The 22,641-nt window shown below is 41.3% G+C and overlaps 1 protein-coding gene across 1 annotated transcript in view; it reads right to left on the bottom strand.

Moving 5' to 3' along the window:
• pdyn (prodynorphin) overlaps positions 1-16,502 on the bottom strand; it is a 279,199-nt gene extending 262,697 nt beyond the window's left edge. The window contains exon 1 of the mRNA XM_059980532.1: positions 16,410-16,502. The gene's annotated coding sequence lies outside the window, so the exon portion shown is untranslated. The remainder of the gene's footprint in view (positions 1-16,409) is intronic.
• Positions 16,503-22,641: the final 6,139 nt, after the last annotated feature.

Here is a 22,641-nt window from a genome sequence, read left to right as displayed (position 1 = left end):
ATTTCTGTGTATCTTCAGTGCTTCTAAATATACCTGTTTTCACATAAATAATTAAAAGCATCCTATGAGACTACACAAATATACAAAAAAAAGATTAGGAGTAGAACATCAGACCATCCAAACCTACCCCACCATTTAATGTGATCATGGCTGATCTATGGTAGCTTCTTTGTACCGTTTCTACAAGCTCCTCTATTCCTCAACCTATCAAGTATTTATCCACTATCCTTTAAAAACATCTAATGATTCTGCAGAGAAATTGGGTAGAGAAATTGAGAAATACACCACCTTCTGCAAAGAGGAATTTCTACCTTGGTCTGTTTTCAATGACCAGCCCTTCATCTTGTTGTTAAATCCTTGTGTTCAACTGCATGCTTCCATGAATGCCTACATTCATCCAAGTTCCCCATACCAGCTATGAATATAAAAGATGCTTTTAACAAAAATAAGAACTTCCCAAGTTTGCCATATTTAGCAATACTTAAGATTTGCTTTGAAATCAGACATGTGCTCACATTGGTCTTAAAAAGCTGCCTGGATTAGAGGGCATCATATGAGGAAAGGTTGAGTGACCTAGGGCTTTCCACTTTGGAGTGAAGGAGGATAAGAGGTGACTTGATAGTGATTTATAAGATGATAAGAGGCATCAATAGTGTAGACAGCCAGCACCTTATTCTCAGGGAGGAAGTGGCTGGAGGGTATTATTGGGGCCTATCTGAAAACCTGTATAGGATGCCTTGGGGCATGGAGAAGTCTAAATCCATGCTTAGAATTGCTTCTGGGCAGACCACAAGCACTCATCATTTTAGCTATGAAGTAATTACTGGTATCATGTTTCTTTTAGGTTAATGTATTCTGTTTTTGTTCAGGACAATGCCTCTATTAGAAAACTAGAGGGCTATGCAGTAGGGAATTTCTAGGCAGCTTCTAGAGTAAGCATTGAGGTTGGCACAACATTATGGGCTGAAGGGCCTGTAATGTGCTGTAGATTTTCTATGTTCTAATACAATTCCCCATCTCTAATTCCCCTTGAGATGGTGACAATGAGCAGTCATTTGATCCACTGCAGTCCTTTACAAGCGCATTTTTCTTTCCATCTGCATATACACACATCTTGGCATTTGGCAATAAACTCAACTTGGACTTTGGTTTTGAAGGTACTCCCACATAATTCTGCTAGGCAGTGACTTTCAGGACCCAATAATTGGGCCTTGTGTGATGGCTAGGATTTCAGCTACTACTACAGCTGAGGTGGAAGCCACCCAAGCTGAGATTTTTGCTTTCAAAGCTCTGATTACCACTGTTTGAAGAGGCTTCCAGCATGTCATGTTCTCCCAGCCTCATCCTCTGCTCAGCACATCACGGAATACAACATTGCAGAGCCTGCAGTCATTAAGCCTGGAGCAGCCGAGGGAGCCCACAGCTTCCGCCTCAGTGTAGACACAGAGCAGAGTAAACGTAGCAGAGCAGCAAGCAGTACTGACCCAACCCTTGCCTCCAGTCCTGCCCCTCTCTTTGCCGTCCTGAAGAGAATTCTTAGTCTTTTTTTAAATCATCAAGTATTCACTAGTCCCTGACCTCCTAAACCCAAAGTATTCTTCCTTCTTTTTCTTGACCAGAACCTCGATATGTTTTGTCAGCCAGCGTTCATTGAACTTGCTAGGTTTACCTTGATCATAACAGGAACATACTGCTCCTAGACTCCTGATATCATACAGTTAAAATTAAGCCTCCCATTTGCTGTACTTTCCTTTCTCCTTAAACAGCTCACCTAATTTACCAGTGTTGGATATTTTATAATTCCCCCAATATTAGCACTGCCCCAGTTCAATACCCTAATCTGTGGACCTGTCCTATCACAATCTTAAAACAATTAGATTTATGGTCAATAGAATCAAAGTGCTCCTTGACTACCACTTCAGTTACATGCCAGCCTTGTTCCCAGGTTCAGTATTGCACCCTCCTGAGTAGGACCCTCTATATACTGAGTTACTTGGTGTGTTTGATGTAAGTGGACCTGTATGACTGAACAGGAGTATGCTACATGAGGCATGTTCATATTTGCCCACAAATGGAGTTGCAAAGAGCATAGTTATATTACCCAGATGAATTTCTACTGAAATAACTATTATCAAGCACTTCTTGGCAGCCAGTAGAACCCAAATAGAGCTTGAAAGCAAGTTTTGTTGGAGCCATAAATTTATGGTAGATTTCTCTTTAAAAAATGATTTAAAAATCATTGTATCATAACAGAAATTTCCTTAGTATTCAAAAAAATACACATTTCACGATGAGTTCATCATAGGCTATATAAGCCTGGCTTCAACTTAACTTTTCTTTGCAAAGAATATTTCATGAGTTTCATAAGTCATGGTTTTCATCAGACATGATTTTCCTTAGCTGATCTGGAGTTATCCATCAGAAAGCTATCAAAATAAAAAGGCACAGAAATCTGATGGAACCAAAACTATAATGTGCAGTCTCCTTCCAGAAAGAAAATCAGGAAGCATAAATCGTCAACAGCATAGAGAGTCCTTTTAGGATATGGAGGTGGCTCTTCGTAACGGTGTTGTGGATACAAGATCTTTGGATGGCTAAAGCAATATTGTCAGTTTTGCACATTGGAAAGGGATCTGCAGATAACTGCAACCTTATTTTAAAATTTCTGAAGGAGGAAGGGGTTTTGACTTATGTCTATACTCATTTAAAATATTAATTTTATATAATTAAATATTTTATATAAAAATATTCAAATTATATAATTTGCCAATAAGCATTATGCATACATATCAAAGATAGATCAATTTATTTTGATGTACTCAAGGAAAATGAAAGCAGTAAATCTAAAACAGTGGAAAGCAGAAAATGCTACAACAATAATGAGATTAAATCCAAAAAATGATGAGATTAAGCTTGCTCTGATTACGTAAAAATTAAAAAATGTGACAGGAACATGAAGGTTAAATCATTCTATAATGTGATGAAGATTAAAAAAAATATAACAGAATAATCCAGAGGACTCCCGAATTTGAAAACTGCGAATTTTATTTTTCAACGCTGATCAAATACAATAAGTAAACATAATCTAGAGGAACTATTTTTGTTTCTGTACATCAATTCACAATGTAAGTTTATTGACAACTACTGCAACACAATTACTGAATTACATAACTCATAGAGTCATATAAAACAGAAACATGCCCTTCATCCCAACTGGTTAATGCCAACAATGAACCAGGCAGGCTTATCCCATTTGCCAGTGTTTGGCCGATAAGCTAAACATATACTGCCCATGTATCTATCTAACTATCTTTTAAAAGTTGTTGTTGTATCTGCATCAACCATTTACTCTGGTTGTTGATTCCACATAGACACCACACGTAAAAACAAAGTTGACCCTAAGATTCATCTTAAATCTTTTCACTCTTAAACCTATGTTCTTGACACTGCAAATATGGGAGAAAAGGCTGAGTTCCTTCACCCCTCCTATGACGTCATGATTTTATACACTTCTATAAGATCACTTTTTATTCTTGTACTGTATGTTCTAAGGAATACTCCTAACCTGTTCAACATTTCCCAATAACTCTCACAGTATGTGCTGACAAACAAATGAGGCCAGCTATGGATGAATGGCAGATTCCCATATTGAGACAGAAAAAAGAGCTTATTCATTGGAACTCCAGCTAAACTTTGGTGGCTTGACTGAGCGACACTATGAGACCAATCATTCTTGAAACACACACAGAAGGACCCTACGATATGCACTAATTTGGAGTCCACTTTAAACCGACACAACGGATCAACAGATGACGCACTAGCCACAGCTTTACGTATCATCCTTTCACATCTGGAGAAGAAGGATGCTTATGTGAGAATGTTCTTCTTGGATTACTGTTCAGCACTCAACATCATAATTCCCTCCAGGCTCAACAAAAAGCTCAGAGACCTCAGCCTTCACCCTGCTTTATGTAGCTGGATCCTGGGCTTCCTGTCAGATCGCTGGCAGGTGGTAAGGGTGGGCTCCCTCACCTCTGCCCTTCTGACTCTCAACACAGGTGCCCCTCAGGGCTGTGCCCTAAGCTCCCTCCTTTGCTCTCTGAATACCCATGACTGTGTTACTACCCACAGCTCCAAACTACTAATTAAATTTGCTGACGATAATACACTGATTGGCATAATCTCAAATAATAATGAGGCAGCTTACAGAGAAGAAGTTATCACCCTGACAGAGTGGTGTCAAGAACACAACCTCTCCCTCAATGTCGCAAAAACTAAGGAGTTGGTTGTAGACTACAGGAGGAATGGACTCAGGTTAACCCCTATTGACATCAACGGATCTGGGTTTGAGAGGATGAGCAGCTTCAAGTTCCTCGGCATAAACATCACCAAGGATCTCACATGGTCTGCACAACAGCGCCTCTTTCACCTCAGACGGTTGAAGAAGTTTGGCATGGGCATCCACATCATAAGAGCTTTCTATAGGGGCAAGGCTAAGAGCATCCTGACTGGCTGCATCACTGCCTGGTATGGGAACTGTACTTCCCTCAATCGCAGGACTCTATAGAGAGTGGTGTGGACAGCCCATCACATCAATTTATACTAACAAATATATTAATTTATTGGCATCAATTACCTCTGTGCATTAAAAACCATTTTCAATTCAAATATGACTACTGGTCCTGAAATTTATTAACTTATACTACAACACTGTTGAGGAATTTGTTAAGTATATTCAGGAAAGTTCTCTTGGACATATACAGAGAACCTTGCTGGGGAAAAGCCAAAGCTTGACCTACTCCTGAGTAATAGGGTGTGTCAAGTGAACAAAATGATAGTGGAGAGCACGTTGTCACCAGAGACTTATTTCTTTTAGTTTGAATGTAGTTATGGAAACGGGAGAACTGGTTCACATAGTTAAGTTCTAAATCGAGACCAGGTGAATTTTGAAAGTATGAGACACATACTTCCAAAAATCAATTGGAGGAAGTTGTTTGCAAGCAATGGGGGCATAGTCAAATGGCAGGCTTGTGAAGGGAAGATAGTGCAAGCGCAGGGTCTGCATGTTCCAGTTAGAATTGAAGGCACAGCTGGAAGGAGTAGGGAACCCTCGGTAAGCAGGTAAGTTGAGGCCAGGAGAAAGAAGGAGGCATGGGTCAGGTACAGACAGATGGGATCAAGTGAATCCCTGGAGCAGTAGAAGGGATATGGAAGTGTACTAATGAAGAAAATTAGTACTGGAAAAAGATAACTTTGGCAGAGAATATTAAGAAAATCCAAATATATTTTTATGTTATTTAGGGGAGAAGAATAATTAGAGAGAGAATAGTGTCCCTCAAACACCAAAGAACATACCTTTGTGTGGAACAGTAAGAGGTAAGCAACATAGTTACTCCTCTTCTAGTTTTACTATGAAGGAAGACATGAAGACTGTGGAACTAGCAAAGGTGATGTGATACTGGGGATAGCCCACATTGCAGTAGAAGACCTATGGAAGTCTTAAGAGGTATGAAGATAGAAATAACTTCAGGGCCTGACTTCAGTAAAGCTTTTCATAAGATTCCATGTGATGGCTGCTCCGGAAGGTTAGATTGCATGGAATCCACAGAGAGCTGGCTAATTGGATGCACAATTAGCTTGATATTAGAAAGCAAAGGGTGGGGGTAGAAGGTTGTTTCTGTGCCTCTGTGGTCAGTCCTGGGCCTATTGTTTGTCAACTATATGAACAATTATATGGGTAAGAATATAGTAAGTTAGAAAGTTTGCAGATGGTACAGAGAAGTGGAATGATCAATAAGTCAAGTGTTTGGAATCAAATGTCCTTTCCTGGTCTCTCAGGGCTGGGTACATCTGCACCCATTCCACCCCCTGCTCCTGGCTCTCCTTCTCTGCCACTGTCCCACATCCCCTCCCCCTACACTCCACCATAGCCATTCCCAACGTCCCTCGCTCCTGCCAGATTTACAAACTCACTCTCTGCTCTATGTTGACAAATACAGTACTGTGCAAAAGCCTTATATATGTGACTATGACTTTTGCACAGTACTGTACAATTTGGAAAGTCATTCTGTGATTTTCTGCCGAGCATTGTGGGCATGAAGTATTGGCACTGGGAAGTGTGGTGACACCTGTGGAGTGCCCACAGCACATCCTCGGGTGTGTGGGCTATTAACACAAATGTTGCATTTCACAGTATGTTTCAATGTGCATGTGACAGGTAAACTTGAATCTTATATCTTGATTCTTGAGTGTTGTGGAACTTGGTGTACAAATACATGGTTCTTGGAAAGTGAGTCACAGATAGACAGGGTGATGAAGAAAGTTTTTGGCACACACAACATCAAGATTCAGGGCTTGAGTATAAAAGTTGGGAGGTCACGGTGTGGTTGTACCAGTGCTAATAAGGCTACACTTGGAATATTGTATTCAGTTTTGGTTACCCTGCTATAATTGCCCTGTTGTTAAACTGGAAGGAATTACAAAGATGCTTCTACAACTTAAAGTCTGAGTTATGTCATGAGCCCTGCCAGCCTTGTATTTGTTAATTGTCGCCTTATCTAGAGTCTTTAAGCATTTGTGCTTTCTGTTTAATTCTGTCAAGTTTATTTTGACTGGCAGTGGCTTTCAGACTTCTGTAATTATTCAACTGAATTTGAATTGACTTTATTACTTACATCCTTCACATACTTGAGGAGTAAAAATCTTTCCGTTACGTCTCTAAGTGTGCAATGTGCAATTCATAGTCATTTGTAATAAATAGTGTGTACAACAGGACAGTCAATATCACACAGAAATACAATTGTGTCAGCATGAACTAATCAATCTGATGATCTGAAGAAGCTGTCGGTGCCATTTTCCAGATGGTAGCAACTGGAACAATTTGTGGTTGGGGTGACTCAGGTCCCCACCGATCCTTCAGGCCCTTTTTACACACCTGTCTCTGTAAATGTCCTGAATAGTGGGAAGATCACGTCTACAGATGCGCTGGGCTGTCCACACCACTCTCTGCAGAGTCCTGCAGTTGAGGGAGGTACAGTTCCCATACCAGGCAGTGATGCACCAGTCAGAATGCTCCCAGTTGTGCCCCTGTAGAAATTCCTTGGGATATGCAGGCTCACACTAAACTTCTTCAACCATCTGAGGTGAAAGAGGCACTGCTGTTCTTTTATCGCCACATAGCTGGTATGTACAGACCACGCGAGATCCTCGGCAATGTGTATGCGGAGGAATTTAAAGCTATTCACCGTCTCAACCCTGGATCCATTGATATCAATAGGGGTTAGCCTGGCTCCATTTTCCCTTCCACAACCAACTCCTTAGTTTTTATGACATTGAGGGAGAAGTTGTTTCCTTGACACCACTGTGTCAGGGTGATGAGTTCTTCTCTGTAGGTTGCCTCATTATTATTTCAGATTAGGCCAATCAATGTAGTATCATCAGTAAATTTAATTAGCTGATTGGAGCTGTGGGTGGCAACACAGTCATGGGTATACAGAGAGTAAAGGAGGGGACTTGGGACACAGTCCTGAGGGGCACCTGTGTTGAAGGTCAGAGGGGCAGAGGTGAGGGAGCCCACTCTCACCACCTGCTATTAATCTGACAGAAGTCCAGGATCCAGCTGCACAAGGAAGGGTGAAGGCCGAGGTCTCTGAGCTTCTTGTTAAGCCTGGAGGGAATTATGGTATTGAATATTGAACCGTAGTCCACGAAGAGCATTCTCACATAAGCACCCTTCTTCTCCAGATGTGAAAGGATGATATGTAGAACTGTGGCTATTGTGTCAACTGTCAATCAGTTTTGCCAGTGGGCGAGTTGTAGGGCTATGACTTTGTGATTACATGTGCCGTGGTGCTTAGGGGCATGAGGTGAACTTTGACTTAATACGACAGCATAAGAAGAACGATAGACTAACTTTGTCGGTCATGATTTTTTCGCTTCCAAGTGGATGATCAACACTGGAGACCGGGCTAGAAAGTGTTAAATGATTTAATGAAATACTGTCAAAGGATAGAAATAAAGAAAGAGCGGGAACATGCAGTAGAATACATTCATAACCTGAGGCTGTTAAAGAGTACTGGGATGATCTGCAGCTGAAAGAACAGAAATGAGACACCAATGATTGAGAAAGAGTAAGTACCAATTGTTTTATAGGAAAACAATTTGCAATTATATAGTGCCTTTTGTACCTTCTGGATGCTTCATAAACAATAAATGAATTCTAAAGTCTAATCATTAAACTTTCATAAATGAATTCTTTAAATTCTAATAAGAAACAACAATGCTGAAGAATTGAAAAGCCCAATAAGTAGTGGATTCAGCCTAGTCCATCCCAGGGAAAGCCCTCCCTATCATTAAGCATACAGTATCTACAGTGTGCACTGACACGTGAGAACAGCATCCATCATCAAGGACTACCAGTATCCATGCCATGCTCTCTTCTCACTACTGGCAGCAGGAAGAAGGTACAGGAGCCTTAAGTCTCACACAACCAAGTTCAGGAACAGTTATTTCCCTTCAGCTATCCAGCTCCTGAATCAATGTAGGTAACTTCACTTGACATTGAACTGATTTCACCAAACAGGGTTCACGTTCAAGGACTCTACAACTCATGCTTTCAGCATTATTTATTTATTTATCTATTTATTTATCTATCTATTTATTTATTTATTTACTTATCTATCTATCTATCTATCTATCTATCTATCTATCTATCTATCTATCTATCTATCTATCTATCTATCTATCTATCTATCTATCTATTTATTTATTTATCTATTTATTTATTTACCCGTTTATTTATTTATTTATTTATTTATCTATCCATCTATTTATTTATTTATTTATTTGTGTCAGGTTTTAATTGATTCTGTTGTATGTGTTCTTCTGTAAGTGACTGCAAGAAAATGAATCTCAATGTAGTAAGTGGTGACATGCATGCAATTTGAACATAAATTTACTTTATTTTTCTTAACCTTGGAGGTAATGCAAGCAAACAGACTAGTCAATTCCTTCAGAATCTTGTGGCAAAGATAGAACTTTATCAGAAAATCAATGACTAAAATTAAACAGGTGCTCATTGTGTCATTTATAAAGTTCGCAAAAATGTTTCTGGATATTTTATGCCTAGTGCATACTAACACATGGAGTCATCTAGATGGTAGAAATAGGCTTTAATAAGATTTAATGATAGTTTCAATGATACTTAAAGGCACCTTGCTAGAGCAGGTCCAAGATCTGGGGTCAACAATTAATTTCCATCATTCACAATCGACCTGAATTTCCCCAATTTTCTTGTAATGGTAGAAGAAAGACCTTTGAATTACATAAGTGTGAAAAATCTGAACAATTGCACAGTTGTCTTGGTCTTCTTGCTAAATGTGCATTGGCTTGCTGCACATTGGTGGTTAAATACGATTTTCTCAAATCAGAAGAATTTCTGCACCTATGTTTGAATGTGGTCACTTTCATTGTTGTGTTGACCAGAGGAGCTATAGTCTACAAATTAGTGAATTCGAATGAATCAAGGACAGTGGAAGTAGGCAGGCCAATTTTCTTTGTTCTTGCCAGGTGCTCGAAGGTCATGAAGGCTGCCATTTTGTGAAGCTACTCTGCATCTTCCTTTTCGTGAACTGAAGTTGCTTGGCTTGATCAGTGTTTTAAAGTAGACACAATGGCGCTCCAGGTAATCTGCTGGACTAAAAATGATTTCTAATTCAGAGGATATTTGTGAGGTTCTCTTTGATATCATATAACATGCAGGCTTGTGAATGGTGTGGTCAATGCCTGCCCTGTGTGATTCAAGCTGGTTTGACTGCTTTGAACCAGTCAGAATCGAAGAGAACAAGGGCCATAAATTACCAGTTGTCATTTGTGGAAGAAGGGCAATACAAGAGTGCTGGCCTGGACCAATGCCAAAAAGAAGGTGTTAAAGTTAAAGTAGGGGACATGGAGATGGCGGAAACGCTGAACAAATATTTTGTATCAGTTTTTACAGTAGAGGACACTCAAAATATCCCAACACTGGATAAACAGGGGGCTCTAGGGGGAGAGAAGCTAACTACAATTCAAATCACCAAGGAAATGGTACTTGATAAATTAATGGGACTGAAGGTGGATAAATCCCCTGGACCGGAAGGCTTGCATCCTAGGGTCTTAAGGGAAGTGTCAGTTGGGATTGTGGATGCATTAGTGATAATTTTTCAAAACTCGCTGGACTTGGCAATGGGTTGATGTATGATGAGAGGTTGAGTAGATTGGGACTCTACTCATTGGCGTTCCGAAGAATGAGAGGCGATCTTATTGAAACATATAAGATTGTGAAGGGGCTCCATCGGGTGGATGCGGGGAGAATGTTCCCAATGATGGGTGAAACTAGGACTAGGGGGCATAATCTTAAAATAAGGGGATGCTGTTCCAGGACTGAGATGAGGAGAAATTTCTTCACTCAGAGGGTAGTGGGGCTGTGGAATTTACTGCCCCAGAGAGCTGTGGAAGCTACTACACGCAATAAATTCAAAACGGAGATAGACATTTTCCTGGATAAAAATGGCATTAGGGGATACGGTGAGCGAGCAGGTAAGTGGACATGAGGCTAGGTTTAGATCAGCCATGTGATCTCCTGGGCCAGTTTTTGATAGCCTGGATGGGTCGGAGAGGAATTTTCCGGATTTTTTCTCCTCAATTGGCGAATCGGTTTTCTTTTCCCCTGGGTGATCACATGGGTTTGGGCGGGATGAATAATAAAATAAAATGGGCGGCATGGTGCCCTGTTGGTTGGCACTGTTGCCTTGTGGGACTCGGTGATGACTGGAGTTAAGATTGGATCAGCCATGATCTTGTTGAATGGCGGAGCAGGCTTGATGGGCCGATTGGCCTACTCCTGCTCCTATCTCTTATGTTCTTATGTAAAGTTCATTCAGGTGACCCATAGCCAATAACACTGAAATGCAACTTTTTAATTGGTAAGGAATAAATATAAAAGCAGATGCTTCAGGTACGCTGGCAGTGATGACTCTCTGGAGATCCAGCATTGCAGAAATGGAGTATCCCATGGACATGTGGAGATTCACTGCACTGTTATAGAGTAGGAGAGTGGAAGATGCTATCAAATGGGCCTTAAGAGATATGGGGACATTAGTTAATGGGAAACACAGAGCCCTACCTATGTGAAATGACCACCAGAACCTTGTATCCATACATCAGACCTGCCAAGTCCAACTATGGCAGGCTTATAGGGTTCTCTTCTTCAAGCAATTCAAGTTCACCACCTCCTACCAGCCCAGCTCCACAAAGACCAAGGTAGATACCCTGTCAAGACAATTTGACCCAGCTGAAATAGCGACCTATCTTCAGCCCATCATTCCATCCTCACAGATCCTCACCCAGATCACCGGCAACTTTGAGAATCAGATCTATCAGGCTTATAGCATAAGCCTGCTCTGGCCATCATACCTGACAATAGCTTGTTCAGGTTAGCAGCCATGCCCTCTAAGGCACTCCAGTAGGCCCACTCCTCACTCCTCTCTGGCCTTCCCCAGATGCTCATTGGACTCTGGATTTTCTAGGACACCAGTTCTGTTGGCCCAACTTGATCGCAGATGTTCCTCAGTCTGTTGCTGCCTGCCCTTAATGTGGCCAGTCTAATTCCTTCATCTAGTTGCCCTCTGGGCTCCCATGGCCCCAGTCAATCCATTGACAATCATAGACTTCATCATGGTTTTGCCACCTTCTGATGCGGCCACAGTGATCATGACAGTGGAGGACAAGGTCTCCAATCTGGCCCGCTTCATTGCCCTTCTTCCCAAACTTCTGTCAGTTCTGAGATGGAAGAATAGGTTCTCCCACATGCAGTTTGCCTCCATGATTTCCTTCAGGACAATGTGTCGGACTGGGGCCGACAATTCCTCTCACACTTCTGGCGAGCATTCTGCTCCTGCTTCTGCACCTTTGAGTTTGTCATCTGGCGATCAACCACACACCAATGGTCAGTCAGAGAGAGCTAACCAACAAGTGGATGAACTCATGCAATGTTTCACTGGCTCTGACCCTTCCACATGGAACAAATATCTGCACTGGGCTGAGCTGCCCTGCAATTTTCACACCTCCTCTGCCACAGGTCACCATTTGAAGAGCTTCATGGCTACCAACACCTATTGTTCCCCGTGAAGGGGCAAGTGGAGGAGGCCTCATTCACCAGGGTCCTGGTCAGTTGATGCTGAAATGCTTGGTAGAGGGCACATAGGGCTTTCCAAGCTGTCAACTGCATCTACTGCCCTCAAGCTAACACCCATTCGTAACCAGCCAGACTACTGCCATCCAGGTTCATCCTCAATCTAAGCCTCATTGAGGAGTTCCACCAGGCCCATCCGGATTGTCCTGAGCCATCGGGTGCTGGCTGTTGGAAAGGGGATTACGTCCTGTCAGACCCGCACAGCTGGGAACCTCCCAGTCTCCAGCCAGCTAACAGGAATCACCCAACACTCCTTTGTTACTCAATACCCCCAGCCTATTTAAAACCAAACACGAGGAAATCTGCAGATGTGGAAATTCAAGTAACGCACACAAAATGCTGGTGGAACACAGCAGACCAGGCAGCATTTATAGGGAGAAGCGCTGTCGACGTTTCGGGCCGAGACCCTTCGTCACCCTCCAACCTGATGGCATGAACATTGACTTCTCTAACTTCCGTTAATGTCCCCCTTCCCTTCTTACCCCATCCCTTATTTATTTATCTATCTATTTATTTATTTACTTACTTATTTATTCATTTGTTTGTTTGTTTGTTTATTCCCTTTTTTTCTCTTTTCTCTGTCTCTTTTTCCTCTCTGTCCCTCTCACAATCACTCCTTGCTTGCTCACCATCTTCCTCCGGTGCTCCACTCCCCCTTTCTTTCTCCCTAGGCCTCCTGTCTTCTCCTATCGTTTTTAGATCTCCCCTCCCCCTCCCACTTTCAAATCTCTTACTATCTCTTCTTTCAGTTAGTCCTGACGAAGGGTCTCAGCCTGAAACATCAACTGTACTTTTTCCTATAGATGCTGCCTGGCCTGCTGCATTCCACCAGCATTTTGTGTGTGCTGCTTGCTATTTAAAACCAGTTCTTATCCACAGTTCTTTGTTAACTCGTTGATCCAGTCTGCCTCACCAGTTGCTTCTTGTTTTCAGCTACATTGTTGCCTTATTGTGTTAAATATCTTTTTCTCTCTTCTTTTGTGGCCCCCTGTGGCTTGTTATTATGCAGTTTGTTCATAAAATATTGCAATTGTCTCTATTGCTTTGCTTTTGGGTAAAATCTCCTCTGCACCCCCCCCCCCCCCCCCCACCACACACACCTTTGCATAATCCCATCTTTTCCATGTTCGATATATCACACAGAGACTCTGAAAGGAAGGGTTTGGTGCATATCTGCCTTTTCACTCAGCAGAACTCTGTACATTGTCATTCAAGATACAGCATTATTCATTGTCATTCTTCAGTATACAAGCAGAACAAAATTGATTGATCTGATGCAGCAAAGAAAAAAAAAATAAGCATAAATAACACAACAAGACACAAGATTAACTTATGTACATAGACTAATTATATGAAGTGGCGCTAGGTACAGCAGTATCTGCACATTAGGAAATACTAAAGTTTTGGTGGGGTGGGTAAATAGGTGAAGATGTTGATTAGCCTGATGGCTTGAGTGAAGTAACTGTTTTTGAGCCTGGTAGTTCTGGCATGGATGCTGCATAGCCTTGACCCTGACGGGAGTGGGACAAAGTCCATGAGCAGAGTGGGTGGGATCCTTCATGCTATTACTGGTCATCTCCTGGGACCTTTCTGAGTATATGTCCTTGATGGTGGTTAGGCTGGCGTGTTGGGTAGTTTTAGCATCCTGTAATAGAACCCTCCACTCTGTTGCCACTTTCTAGATCTTTTAATTCATGGCCTGTTTTCAAATGTTAGTTGAAATTCCCTTTGTTCCACATACTTAAAAATGAAGTGTAGTCAATTTTTATGTGATAAGGCCACAACAATGCATTTGCAATACAGGTGTCTGATTCCTTTTAATGTTGGTTTAGTTACCTGTAGGTGTATTTAATGACTGCAACAAGCACAGTAATTTTAAATGGAAATGGTCACATCAGTCGAGATAACACCTGCAAACAACACTCGTTCAGTCAACATCTTCTGGATAGATCATGAAATCATATATTCCACTTCTTTTATATGTTTTACATTTGTTTTACTTTTGAATGTGATTCTGGAACTCTTGGAGCCTGTGATTTGCAGCTTGGAAATCACTTGGGTGTTTCTGTGCTCTGCAGTCTCTGAGGAGATTCAAGGAGCCAGAGACAGCACATGGGAATCTTGTGGCAAGCAGGCTGTGGGATGGAGTGCAAGCTAATGGTCAACCCCATTTCGTCAATTAAAGCTTCCATTCTTTGCTGATTGAACCAATGAAGGAGATTGAAATGCTGGCTGCCTGCCTTTTTATTGCTGGGGGATCACCCTGCTGCCGGAGAGGAGAGACAGTCTTTTTCATTGCTGGTGAGATCACTCCACTGCAGACAGGGAGAACGTAGCCCAGGTTTTGGATGTGGACTTGGACTGTGGACTTTTTTCAGTCTTATGTTTTTTTTTGTATTCTGTGTTTTTCACCCAATCGTTCTCATTTTCTTTGTATGCAGGGGAGGGGGGATTTGGGAGTTGATGTGCCTGTTCTGATTCTGTTTGTTTTTTTTTGTGCAAGGAGGAGGGATTTGGGGGTTGATGATTGTGCTGCTATTCTTTTCTTTCTTGGTTTTGTGGCTATCTATAAAAGAAGAATTTCAGACTTATATACTTTGATAATAAGTGAACCTTAGAAATGAAACAAGACTGTATGCTAAAACACAGTGAAGTATCCAGAGAATATGAGCAAAAGCATGTCAATAGCAAATATTCATTGTTGTATTTACTCTGATTTACTCTGCAATGTTCTTCTAGCTTGTGATGTCCTTCAGCAATATAGCCTTTGATTTTTCTGAAAATAACAAAAGAATATTCTGCACACTGCTCTGTTGTGCTGCTTCTAATTAGTGAGATGAGTTTGGAAGGAATACTTCACCAGCAGCGGAAAAAATACAAAGAACAAAAACATTAATTATTGCACAGTTACAACAAAAATCATTATTTGTATTGTATTGTATATGGTTGTTTGTATTGACTTACCCATGTTTATGAGATTTAGCTAATATTTCACACTATTATCGGAACTTTTCAATCAGATGAAGTGTGCTGCAACAGTTATGCTGTTTTACAAGAGCTAATGGTTCAGGGAGAATTTAAGCTTCCAAAAATTCATTATGGGGAAAATAAAAAATCTAATTAAATAAAGCAATGTTCATTAGATGCCAGCAGTCCAAGATTGAAACAAACAATAACAATGCAATGGAAGATCTGTGCCTGTCTGATTTTCTGAGCCATTTCTCATGCCTCATTCAATGACTTTCCATCAATCATGAAGCTATGTGCATAAGGAAATAATACAGGTTGGACTAGGACATCATATATAGCAGTTAATTAATGAGTATTTGTCACAAGGAATATGCATGAAGGAACACTAAACATAGTTCAAAAGTCCAAAACTTACATCTAATGACAAATAAATAGTATTGTCAAAATGCTGCATTACAGAGTTGAGCAGATTTGGAACTGTAAGGGAAGAGGACAGTCAGTTTTTGGTTATTAAGGAACAGAAAAATGTAGCTGAGAAAAATGTCCCATAAATAAGCACGTTAGATTGCTTTGTGCAATCAACCTGTGCCCACGGTTTTTGACCAAGCAGAATGCCAGCTTTGCAATGCGTGCTAATTTCTGTAATTACTGTGTGCTGCCAGCATTAGCCTTGTGGATGAATGATTACATCCAAGATTTGAAGGGACTATCATGCAAACTAGCACAATAGAAAGTTATCCTGCGTTACTTAAAACTAGACAGTACCTCTTGCAGAGGAGATGCACTGTGACTGCAGTCCTAACTCCATTTGATCTGGGAATCATTGATGAAAAACACCACACAAAACATTGAACATGATTTTTTAAAGTTGTTCTGTTGTCTTGGGGCAGAAGGTGGACTGCAACACATGATCCTTCTCTAGAGTATTAGGAGGGAAAAAGTTGCAGCTGTGAATATTGGGATATGGGCCTTAGGTATCTAGGTGTAATTTTATAAGAAAATAACTGAGTAAATGTATCAAAAGATGCAATAATCCATTGCACAACTAACTTCACACAATGTCTAGCCAATGGAAATGTAACTGAAACAGAACCCCATATCTATATATTACTAAAATTCTCATGCTCTGTTTGTGACCTCCAATTAGCACAAATTGTGCATTACAGCAGCACTATATTTGGATAAATCAACTTAAAATGCTTTAACTTACAGAATGCAGACAAAGTTCAGGGTTATATATTCGTATAAAATTGCTCACTCGCCAAAATCAACAGCCCCGCTTTTACTCGACAGCCGATGTCAGCTATGATGGAAGCTGCATTGCGACACCACAACGCATGCGCACGGCCAGCCTCAGAAGCAACTCACGATGCTCACAGCAGTGACACCAACTGGAGCACAAGGGCAGGGCAGCTCTATTTCGAGCGGTCACATTCTGCTAAACAGCATCAGCATGTGCAGGATTGGGACAGATCTAACTGCCACCCATCAATAAGAGATAATTAAATCTTATGGTAATGACATACTCCAAGACACCCATCAAACCCTTTGCTGCAGTCAAAGGACAGCGGTGACTATATCATGTCCATTTAGGAGAGCGCCAACCACATCATCAAGAATAATCAGCATATTGGAGGCTTTGGTGTTACTGCTTCATATCTTCTATCCAGCATTAGGGTAAAAAAAATGGACAGCCTAATTATGCCACATGGCAAGAGAAGGGGGACATTAAGGTCAAGAGATGATGTCAAACGTTGTCCGGAAGCAGCAAGGAGAGCGAGAGAACAAGAATTGGATGAGGCCAGGGCCGTGCAACTGCAGGATCAAAGAGTCAGGACAAAATAGATGAGAGAAGAGGAGACAGAGGAGGAGAGGCATGCACGTCTCCAGAATGACAAAAACAAGCATAGGAGGAGGAGAGAGGAAGAGACAAAGGAGCTGAGAAATGCACGTCTCCAGGATTAGAGACAAACAACAAACAGCAGAAGAGATGAAGTGACGGGGATGAAAGGGCTGCACGTCTCCAGAATGACAATGAGAGGCACACCCTTGTGATGCCATCAAAAGTGTACTTTGTTAAATGAGGAGGAGTTATATTTGCCTTGCTATGCATTGTTCTTTTATAAACTGAGGTTTTCTTCTTCAATTTCCAAAGCAATGCAATACCAGTAGCATTCAGGAAAATGTAATGTTCATTCTGGTCACGTCAGACTGCACTACCCTTCTCTCAAAGGATGCCCCAACGGGTCGCGCCGTTGTCTAGTTACACTTAAACTGGACTTGGATGAGCACCTGAGGAGATGTGACATGCAGGACCACAGGCTTGAAGCTGGGAAGATGGTTCTCAGTTCAGTTTTTGGCACCATCCACAAAGAATGGTGCCAAAAACAAAAGAAAATCCAGCCAGTGGCTGTTCTGTGAGCAAAAACATCTTGTTAAATCCACTCGCTGGATTTTATTTGTTTTTGGCACCATTCTTTTTAAACTTCAGAGTCTGTTGTGCATAAAAACCCAGGAGATCAGCAGTTTTTGAGATACTCAAATCACCCTGGACGGCACCTAATTAATTAACTTGTTTATTTCAGCTTTTTTCTTAAAGAGGTGCCAGATGTGCTCTGGCTAGCACTGCACCCCTGCCTATCCACCACCTTTTCCTTCTCAGTCCTGATGAAGGGTTTTGGTCCAAAACATTGACTGCTTGTTCATTTCCATAGGCACTGCCTGACCTGCAAAGTTCTCCAGAATTTTGTGTGTGTTGCAATTAATTATTACACCCTGATTCATGTCATGGTCTGCCTAATCTGTGGTGCAAATGAAGAGATGTATTTATATCCTCACAATACGCTGTTTGTCATGATTTGTGTGCTTTTATGTGTGGGATCTAATTTTGTAACTGGAAAATGAAAAATAGCATCCTGTTTATTAACATACTTTTTAACGTAGTTACTTTCAAGTGCAACTGACAAGCTGAGAGCATGATCAAGCTATGACATTAAACAAAGATTTCAGTTTAAATAATGCCTCATTACAATGAGATACCTCAGTTCAGTATCTCATCCCAGGGACTGAGTGTCCAAATGCATGGCATGCAGCCTATATTGCACCTGGGCGTTAAAGCTCAGTATGGTTCAATATATATTTACTTAAACCTAAGTTTGCTAATGATAAAACCAACAAAACTCCCACAAATGAACTATTTGCAAGCATTCCACCTTATTGACTTTGGGAGTCCATGGTAATAGGTGTACAGATCATAAAACTATAAGACATAAGAGCAGAATTATCCCATTCAATGTTTTGAGTCTGTTTTCCATTCCATCATGGCCGATTTATTATTCTCAACCCCATTCTTCTGCCCTCTCCCTGTAACTTTTAGTAACATCCTATCAACCTCTGCTTTAAATATGCCCAATGATTTGGCCTCCATAGCTGTCTGTGGCAATGAATTCCACAGAATTACCATCCTCTGGCTAAAGAAATTCCTCCTCATCTCTGTTCCAACGGGACATCTCTCTATTCTGAGGCTGTGCCCTTTGGTCATAGACTCACCCTCTATAGGAAACACCCTCTCCACATCTCCATATCCACTCTATCTGGGCCTTACAATATTTGATCAAGTTTCAATGAAATCCACACCCCACCCCCACCCCATTCTTCTAAACTTCAGCAAGTACAGGCTCAGAGCCATCAAACGCATCTCATACATTAACTCTTTCATTCCTGGAACCATTCTCATGAACCTCCTCTGGACCGCCTCTAAAGCCAGCACATCTTTTATTTAATAGGGGCCCAAAGCTGCTCACAATACTCCAAAAGTGGTCTGACCAATGCCTTTTAAAGTATTACATCCTTGCTTTTATAGAAAACACAGATATACTATCCTTAAATATATGTTTATACATAAAGAAGTCAACAATAGCTAATTATAAGGTAGGGATCATGTAGATGCTGCATTACTGTTACATGAACTTACTCTATGGATGAAACATGAAATGAAGTCCAGTCAGGCTTTATGATGAGCTTCACATATTCTTTTGAATTAAGTGAAGAAAAACAGATTATCTGGTGATTAATCTTACTGCTAGTTGTGGACCCTAGCTGTGCAGAAATTAACTGTTGTCTTTGCCTGCAGAACATTAATGATTCTAGTTCAATGGAATTAATTGGTTGTATAACAGAGAAACTTGGGGATTTAGCATTTGCTTTCTCAACACGATGTGTCTTGATTTTCCTCTAAATTCATTTGAAAATTGTAAAGCAGGTTGGGCGGTTATGCTTGGTTTTGTAGGATGGCATGTGAAAGCCAAAAGCATGCAGGGTAGGAAGTCCAATCACAAACAAGAGAAAATCTGCAGATGTTGGAAATCCAGGCAACACACAAAATGCTGGAGGAACTCAGCAGGCCAGGCAATCGATGTTTCGGACCAAGACCCTCTTACCGGCATGTTGCCAGGGTAGGTAGTGTTGATTCTGTCTTGGGCATCATTACTTTGAGGCCAGCACTATCTAGGTGGTCTAGGCAATATGACATAGAGTCATAGATAGAATCATAGAGTCAGACAGCACAGAAATAGACCCATCAACTCACCATGTCTATGCTGTTCATTGTACTTATCTGCACTCATCCCAATTAATTACATTAGGTCTGTAGTCCTCTCTAGCTTGGAAATTCAAGTACTTGACAAAGCACTTCTTAAATATTGTAAGAGTATCTGTCACCATCACCTCTTTCGGGAGTTCTTTCCAGACTCGGGCAACAAACTGTCTGAAAAATGTCCTTCCCAAATCCCATCAAAACCTCCTTCCTCTTTCCTTAAACCGAGGTCCTCTTAATATCTGTTCTACCCATCCTCTTCAGAATTTTATATACTGTGGCTCTATCTGGTCCCCCCTTGAGTACTCCTGAGTAAACAGCCCCAGCTTATCCAGTCTCTCTTATAAATGAGATGTTTCAATCCATTCTGCTGTTGCCCCCTGGTACTTGAGGGAACATGCAGAATCGCATATTTCCTATAATGTGGTGACCAGAAATGCCCACAATGTTTCATAAAGCTCTAACATTATGTCCAAGATTTTATATTTCTGTCATGGCTGATAAAGGCAGACAACCCTTGTACCTTTTTTGCCACCTTATACACTGTTCTGCCACCTTCAGGAATCTATGGAGTTGGAATCAAATGTCATTCTGTGCATTTATTGTTACATCATACTCTTGTATTCCTTCCCAAAATTCATCATCTCACATTTACCAGGATTAACTTCCATCAGCAAATGTTCTGCCCAACTTTCCAGCTGATCCATGCCATGCTGCAGCTTTCAAAAACCTTCCACACTATTTATGACACAGGCAATCATTTGCAGACTTACTAATCATATCTCCTTTGTTCACTTTCGAGTTGTGAGTGTATGTCAGAAACATCAAAGGTATCAGCACCAATCCTTGTGTTTGACTACTGATCACAGACCTTGTATCAGTAAAGCACCCTCTGCTATTATCAAGTCAGTTTTGCCAGCCTGCATTGGATCTTATGGTTTCTAATCAACTGGACCAAGTTACTAAGTGGGACTTTGTTAAAGGCCTCACTAAAACCAACATCTATGACATTCCCTTCATAAATATGCTTAGTAACCTCTTAGACAAAAAAAAACAATCAATTCTGTCAGACAGGATTTTCCAAGAACAAAAACTATGCTGCCTATGTATAATCAGTGGATAAGAGTACAGTCAGCATTTCATACTGAGACCCTTTAGCAGGAGAAAAAAAGCTGAGGAGTTGAATTAAAAGGTGGTGGGAGGGGAGAGAGAAGCACAAGGTGATAAGTCAAACCTGAAGGGGGAAGAAGTAAAGAGCTGGCAAGTTGATTGGTGAAAGAGATATAGGGCTGGAGAAGGAAGAGTCTGAAAGAAGAAGACAGAAGGCCATGGAAGGGAAGAAAGTGGGGAGGAACACCAGTGGGAGGTGATGGGCAGGCAAGGAGATAAGGCAAGAGAGGGAAAAGGGGATGGGGAATGATGAAGGGGGGCAGCATTACTGGAAGTTCGAGAAGTTGATGTTCATATCATCAGGTTGGAGGCTACCCAAATGGAATATAAGGTGCTGTTTTCTCCAACCTGAATGTGGCCTCATCACGGCAGTGGAGGAGGCCATGGATAGACATATTGGAATGGGAATGGGAAGTGGAATTAAAATGTGTGGCCACTGGGAGATCCTGCTTTTTCTGGCAGAAGGAGCATAGGTGTTCAGTGAAGCATCCTCCCAACCTATGTCGGTTCTCACTGATACACAGGAGGCCACTCCAGGAACACTGGACACAGTATACAACCCCAGCAGACTCACAGCCCTGTATCTCTTTCACCCATCAACTTCCCAGCTCTTTACTTCATCGCTTCCCCTTCAGGTTTCACCTGTCACCGTGTGTTTCTCCCTCCCCTCCTCCCCACCTTTTAAATCTACTCCTCAGCTTTTCTTCCCAAAATGTCGACTGTATTCTTTTCCCATAGATGCTGCCTGACCTGCTGAGTTCCTCCAGCACTTTGTGTGTGTTGCTCGGACTTCCAGCATCCATGGATTTTCACTTGTTTATCCATAATCAATCCTGGCTTCCCAAGTTAAGATAAATCCTGTCCCTTAGAATGTTTTTCAAATCATTTCACTGCCACTGATATAAGACTCAATGGCTCATAGTAATCTAACTTATCCCTTCTTTCCTCCTAGAATAAATAAAAAAATATTTCTTTTCATCCAGTCATCTGTTACAAATAAAGATGTAACAAATCTTGCTCATGCTTCCTGTTAAACATTTCCAGAAAATGCATTTAGCATCATAACAAAACATCCTACTCAAACTATTTAATGGGATGCTCAGTGACTGGTGGGTTTGCTGGTGATTGGGAACAGAAATAATTGATAAGAAGCACACTGAGGATATTTTTGGAGACGGTATACATATCCAAGAAGCTGGCAAATGCCGTTTCTGAGACTCGAGGGAACACTTCTTGTAGAGCTGCGTACTTTGGTAACTATCTTACTCAATCAATGACTGCAGATTTATGTCAAATTAAGTCCAGATTTGTTATGATGGATCATGTTTAATAAAAGCCTCATTGTGCATGACCAAAATAATTTCACAGCTAGTATAAACACAAGAGATTCTGCAGATTCTGTAAACCACACAAAAAGCTGGAGGAACTCAGCAAGTCAAGCATATCATTCTCCATCACTTATGGCATCTCCAATTAGATCCTACCACTAAGCACATAGTTCCATCCACTCACCCCCTCTGTTTTCCATGTGACTCCCACTTGTCCTTCCCAACTGATTTCCCTCCTGGTTCCTCCAGCAGCAGTGATGAGTCTGCACACACAGAGAAGGTAGTGTGGCTTGTGGACTGGTGTGAGCACAACAACTTGAGTCTCAACGCGGACAAGACTAAAGAGATGA

The sequence above is a fragment of the Hypanus sabinus genome, chromosome 9 (genome assembly GCF_030144855.1).
Source record: "Hypanus sabinus isolate sHypSab1 chromosome 9, sHypSab1.hap1, whole genome shotgun sequence".
In the NCBI taxonomy this organism is placed as follows: Eukaryota; Metazoa; Chordata; class Chondrichthyes; order Myliobatiformes; family Dasyatidae; genus Hypanus; species Hypanus sabinus.
The sequence above is the reverse complement of the archived record's forward strand: the minus strand, read 5'-3'. Positions and strand labels throughout refer to the sequence as shown.